Below are 5,484 nucleotides of genomic sequence, written 5' to 3' on the forward strand. Positions count from 1 at the left end.
GGGGCGGCCGAGAAGAGAAGGGGTCCGGTCCCAGCAGTGTTGACCGCCCCCCCCCACCCCCCAGCAAAGATAGGGCTGGTGCAGAGCCAAGTGTGGCGACTAGGCTGGACAGCATGCTTTCCAGGCTTCCAGCCTCACGGAGACCTGAGCCCCCAACCTGGGCCCCTCTCCTCCACTTGCCCTTGACCCCCGAAGCAGTCTAAGCTCCTTTTATGACTCCCAGGGCCCAGCCGATGGGAGGTCATCAGTGACCGTGTGAGGCTGGGGCTGGCGACCCCATGTGTGTGGTCTCCTCCAGGACGACTCTCTAGCCAAGTTTGCGACCCCTCTTTGGGCTGATGAAACCGAGGCCCAGAGCAGGCCAAGGGGCGTGCATGTCCAGCTGCCAGGGCCAAACTCCTGCGGGGACAGAACGGTCACCGGGAGAGAGGTGGGCCGAGGACGACCTCATGCGAGGGGCGATTCACACACAAACAGCACTCGTGTGTGGAGGAAGAATAGTTTCTTTGCACAAATAAGACTTTTGGCTCTGTTTCCCAGAAGCACCGTAGCTCGGAGCAGCGCTGCTCCCGAAAAAGAAAGAAAAGATATGGTGAGGGAGGAGAAAAAGCCTTTCAGTGACGGAACAGTTGCTCTGGGGCAGAGGGCATAGGGCAGGGGGTAGGGGTGGCGTGGAAGGGCAGGCTGCTGCCCTTCTGCCTCCGCCGTCAGACTGGGCCAGGCCCTGCTGCAGGGACTTCAAGCCCCTGACAGACTTCTCTGCTGACAAGGACCAGGCCAGGGATGCCAACTGTCATGCTGGGATCTGCCACTCTGGCCAAACAGGCTGTTCTGAGGCAGACACAGACCACCCCCCCTCAACCCCTGGCCAACAAAAAACCTACTTAACACGCACACGCACACACACAGAGTCATATCCGGAGCCGTCCCGACACACACATGGGAGTAAAAGCACACTTCCTTGTGTGGCCTCCTGTCACCTCCCTGACCTGTCAGCCACAGTACCACAGGTCTCTGTGAGCCCCAGAGATACCCTGTGTGCCCAGCTGGCCACACTCGCCATCCGGTCAGTTTCCCCCAGGGCTGCAGCCCCTGCTGGTCCCATGTGTCCCCCTTCCCTGTGAGGACAGAGGGGCCTGCCATGTCCCCCGAGCTGGGCACAGTGTCTGGCACGTGAGGACAGCCACCGCAGTGCTGGGCCTCGAGTGTGCCCTACCCTCTGCTCCAGGTTCCTGGAAGTGGCCCCTGGTGACTTGGCCGGGCCTGGCGGGTCAGGGTGAGGCCCGCCGTCGCCACGGGCACTGGCTCTAGAGGAGACGTGGGTGGGTCTGGACACCCCTCCCAGGTGTCTGTCCCTTCCATTTGTGCATATGGGTCCCAGGGTCTGATGGCCAGCAGGGGGCTCAGCGGGCCCAGGGCAGAGCTTCTGAGGGTCCCGGTCCTGACCTCTGTCTGCTCAGAAAACACCCCCGACAAGGTGTGCTCACCGCCAGGCCTGCCATGCACGCTCCTTCGGGGTCCTTGCTGGGGCTCAGCCCTTTTACTCCTCATCCAGTGGCCGGAAACCTCCCAGGCCTTACCTCCACCGCTCGCCCCTATTCAGCATGCAGGGCCCAGCCCGGCCCAGCCCACAGCCCCCTCCTCCAGCTGGGCAGTGGGATTGTGGGAGAGCCTAATGGAGACACTGCTCCCACTGAGCTTAGGGGCACCTTCCCCTCCAAGGTGTGCCCAGCCTACGGGTCTCCTTTACTGCTGGGCGGCTGTGGGGCACCAAGGGCTGCAGGACACCATGGGGGACAGACTGCGGACACCTGCTGGGGCGTGGCCACACGTGTTCACCTCCTCCTCCTGGCACACCCACAGGGATACCCCATGACCCCCACCTTGTGTTTGTGACACTTTTTTCCTCCTGGGCCCCCGGTAAGACTGTATTTTACATCATAACCTAGAACGGAGAACACAGGCACAGTACCCCGAACTAGGTGGTCGGGAAGCGGTAGTGGCCCTGAGTGAGAGGGACACACACTGATACTTGACCTTGTCTTCTCCTGTCCTGTTGTTTTGTCTGTCATTGGAAAACTAAACTTCAGTTGGACTGAACCCACTAAGTGGCTTTCATGGCTTCCTGGTGAGTTTTCCACATTGGCTTTTGGGAAGGACAGTTTACTGCGTGGGGTGACATCTTAAGTCTTTGGGACGTTAGCTTCCCCGGCTCCCCCGCTGCCAATCCCGTGCTCAATCTCAGGAATGCCTCATGTGCCAGCAAATCAAAGCCCCCAAACATTTCCAGATGGCCCCCTGGTGTGTGGTATCGCCTCTGACCCCATGAGTGGAGGGTCGGCAGCCGGTCCTCAGGCTCCTTGGGTTGTCCCACGTCCTCTCCAGCCCTTGGTTTGGTCAGTCTTTCGTTTTGGCCATGGTGGGGTGTGTGTGTGTGTGTGTGTGTGTGTGTGTGTGTGTGTGTGTGTGATATTGTTTACCATCCACCAGAGTAACTTCCGCCTTGTATTGCCATCTATGCTGCTATGAACATGTGCATACACATCTCTCTTTGGGTCCCTTCTCTCAGTTCTAGGCATCTTCTTTACTGGATTTTAGGGTAGTTCTGTGTCAAAAAAATTTTTTTTCAAGTACACTCCACACCCAACGTGGGGCTCGAACCCACGACCTCGAGATCCAGAGTCCCCTGCTCTACCAGTTGAGCGAGCTGGGCACCTGGTGTGTTGAATTTCTGAGGAGCCGCCGTACTGTCCTCTGTGGCGAAGGTACAGTTTGCATTCCCAACAGCAGGGCACGGGGTTCCGGTTTCTCCACATCCCCAGCAGCACCGTCCGGATGGGTGTGAAGTGGCTGCCCCTTCCGTTTGAATTTCCCCGATGATGAGTGATACTAAGCATCTTTTCACGCGTTTATTGGCCATTGGTATGTTTCCCTGGAGAAGTGGCCATTCGAGTTCATTCTCAGTGTTCGAGTTAAGATGTCTGCTGTTGTCGGGGTGGTGATCCTTTCTTAGTCTCACGCCTCACCGCCCCCAGCTGTCTGGCTCCCCAAAACCAGGTCTGGCTGAGTGCTGGGCCAGTGACCCCTCTTGGAAGGGGAGCCTCTGGCCGAGTTGAGCCTTTTGATGGCTGAAGCCCCAGCCAGCAGCTCGACTGTCACCTTGAAGGAGAGCCTGAGTCACAGCCACTGCGTTAAGGGGCTTCTAGTTACGCAAACCCCCCCCCACCACCACCACCACAAGCAGCGTGAGATCGTGCATGCTTGTTGCGTGGAGCTGCTGAATTTAACATGAAACTCAGGCAGGTGTCTCTAGAAAAAGCCATCCGCAGGGAGGCAGTGGTGAAGGCCGCTGGAGACGGACAAGGAAGTCCTTATAAGATCCGAGTGGAAGGACGGGGATTTCGACACGCAGGAATCAGGGGAGATCGCTAACCATCCCAAAGCCAAGGACAGCAGCGTCACTGGGAGGAGGGAGGAAGGTGGGCGGGGACACTGGAGAGGACAGGGGTCTGCAAGTGACAGATGTCACCCCATGTGTGCCTTCGGCTCTCAGCCTTTTCATTTTAGGACCATTCTTTTTTTTTTTTTTTTTTTTTTTTAAAGATTTTATTTATTTATTTATTTGAGAGGGAGAGAGTGAGAGAGAGCATGAGAGCTGAGAAGGTCGGAGGGAGAAGCAGACTCCCCATGGAGTTGGGAGCCTGACTGGGACTCGATCCCGGGACTCCGAGATCATGACCTGAGCTGAAGGCAGTTGCTTAACCAACTGAGCCATGCAGGCGCCCTCGTTCTTAATGACCATATTACATTCACACATTGGTATTGGAAGGATAGCAGCAGTAGCTTGTGTTTGTGGGGTCCTCACTACGGACCACGTGCCATTTGAAGCCCTCTCTCCATGAAGTGCGTTAGCTCAACCACACGGCCTGTGAAGTGGGTGGTGTCATGTCCTCCACCCTGACCAGCAGACCACCAGCTTACCCAGTCACCCAGCCCACCTGACACGGAGCATCCTGGCAGGGTTTCATTGCATTGGGTTGGGTTGGGTTGGGTTAGGGGTGGTGATCAAATGAAATGTGGGTTTTTTTTGTTTTTCTCCCTGTCTCTCCGGGCTTTTTGGATCAGCTGTACATTTCATCAGGCGATTTCTATACCCTGTGCCACTTACCGAGGAATTCATGGACCAGAGCTGGGTCAAGGCAGGGCCCTGTTGGCCTACCTCTGCAGACCTCCCTCCAGGAGGTCCACCAGCAGCCCCCCAGTTGGGGTTCCCAGGCCAGAAATGCATTTCCCTCTGACTGTTTTCAGGGGGCCGGGCTCCGGCCCCCAGGGGCAGTCACTGTTGGCTTTCCTGCCCTAGTGACACATTGTCTCATGCCATTTCTGCACAGGCGGGTTCCTCCATTCTGCTCCTCATCCCTCTGGGCTCCCAAATACTTAGGGATGAAACCGCTCTAGAATGAGAAAGGCCTTACTGAGCCCTGGGCCTGCTCGTGCCCAGCTATCTCTTTGGGGGGCAGTGGGGGTGCCCCGGAAACGCCAGGCACTTCTCCCCAGCGGCTCACTGCCGTGTTGCCTGGCAACTGGCTTCTCCTTATCAGCTCCCAGACAAACTCCAGCCAGATCCTGAAACGGCCCCACCTGTTTTTCAGTTTGTGGTTTGGGTTTTTTTTTTGTTTGTTTTTTTTTCTTTTAATTTTAGGAAGTGAAATGAACAACACTCATTCTGGAAGGGGAAGATAAGGCTCAGATCTGCCGGAGCGATGTCTGCTGGGAAGAAATCTCTTTTAACTTGTGGGCAATTTTCCAGCATGGCTCGGGTGGCGGGGAAGCTGGCGGCACAGTCGTGGAGAGACTTGGACGGCAGGCTGTGGGCACAGGCCAGCCAGGCGCAGTAGCTGGGATGGCATTTCGTCAGGACCTGACTTGGAGATCCGCTGAGCAAGGGGGCCTGGATCCCATCACCAAGCCAGCCACCTACACCCTCCCGCTCACCCACTGGGAGCATTGCAGGCCTTTGCTGTCCAAGGGTTAAATTTCCCAGACCTTTTGTTGCTTTTTAAAATGCAGCTTGATCCTCCTTGACACTGGAGAGGCATTCCTTGCTTTATTGCCATCTGGAAACTGTTCTGTCTGGCTTCCGAGGTGGCCTCGTTGCTACATTGAGTCTCTGGGAGAACACATTCCCAGGATGTGTTTGGAAGCAAATACTAGAGAATAATAGAAAACCTAGTGCAAAATGGCTTAATAATAAAGGGAATTTATTTCAGTAAAGAACCAGTAGAGAAGACTTCAGGTCAGGATCGATCCAGCAGCTCAGTAGTAGTGTCTCCAAGGACTCAGTTTAGGATGGTAACTGGCCAACTGGGCTATGGGATTCCTTGTTTATTCCTACCCCTGAACCAATTCTTATGACCGGGGAGATGAGAACACCCTGATTTGCCGGGTCCAATTAGGGTTCACCCAAACCATGGGGGAGACTAC

General features: G+C 56.0%; 1 non-coding gene across 1 annotated transcript; it reads right to left on the reverse strand.

Moving 5' to 3' along the window:
* Positions 1-2,640: 2,640 nt before the first annotated feature.
* Positions 2,641-2,713, reverse strand: TRNAQ-CUG. The gene has a single exon. It is a non-coding gene; the product is annotated as a tRNA-Gln (tRNA).
* Positions 2,714-5,484: the final 2,771 nt, after the last annotated feature.

This window comes from Enhydra lutris, unplaced genomic scaffold (assembly GCF_002288905.1).
Source record: "Enhydra lutris kenyoni isolate GAN:26980312 unplaced genomic scaffold, ASM228890v2 scaffoldscaffold13, whole genome shotgun sequence".
Lineage (NCBI taxonomy): Eukaryota > Metazoa > Chordata > Mammalia > Carnivora > Mustelidae > Enhydra > Enhydra lutris.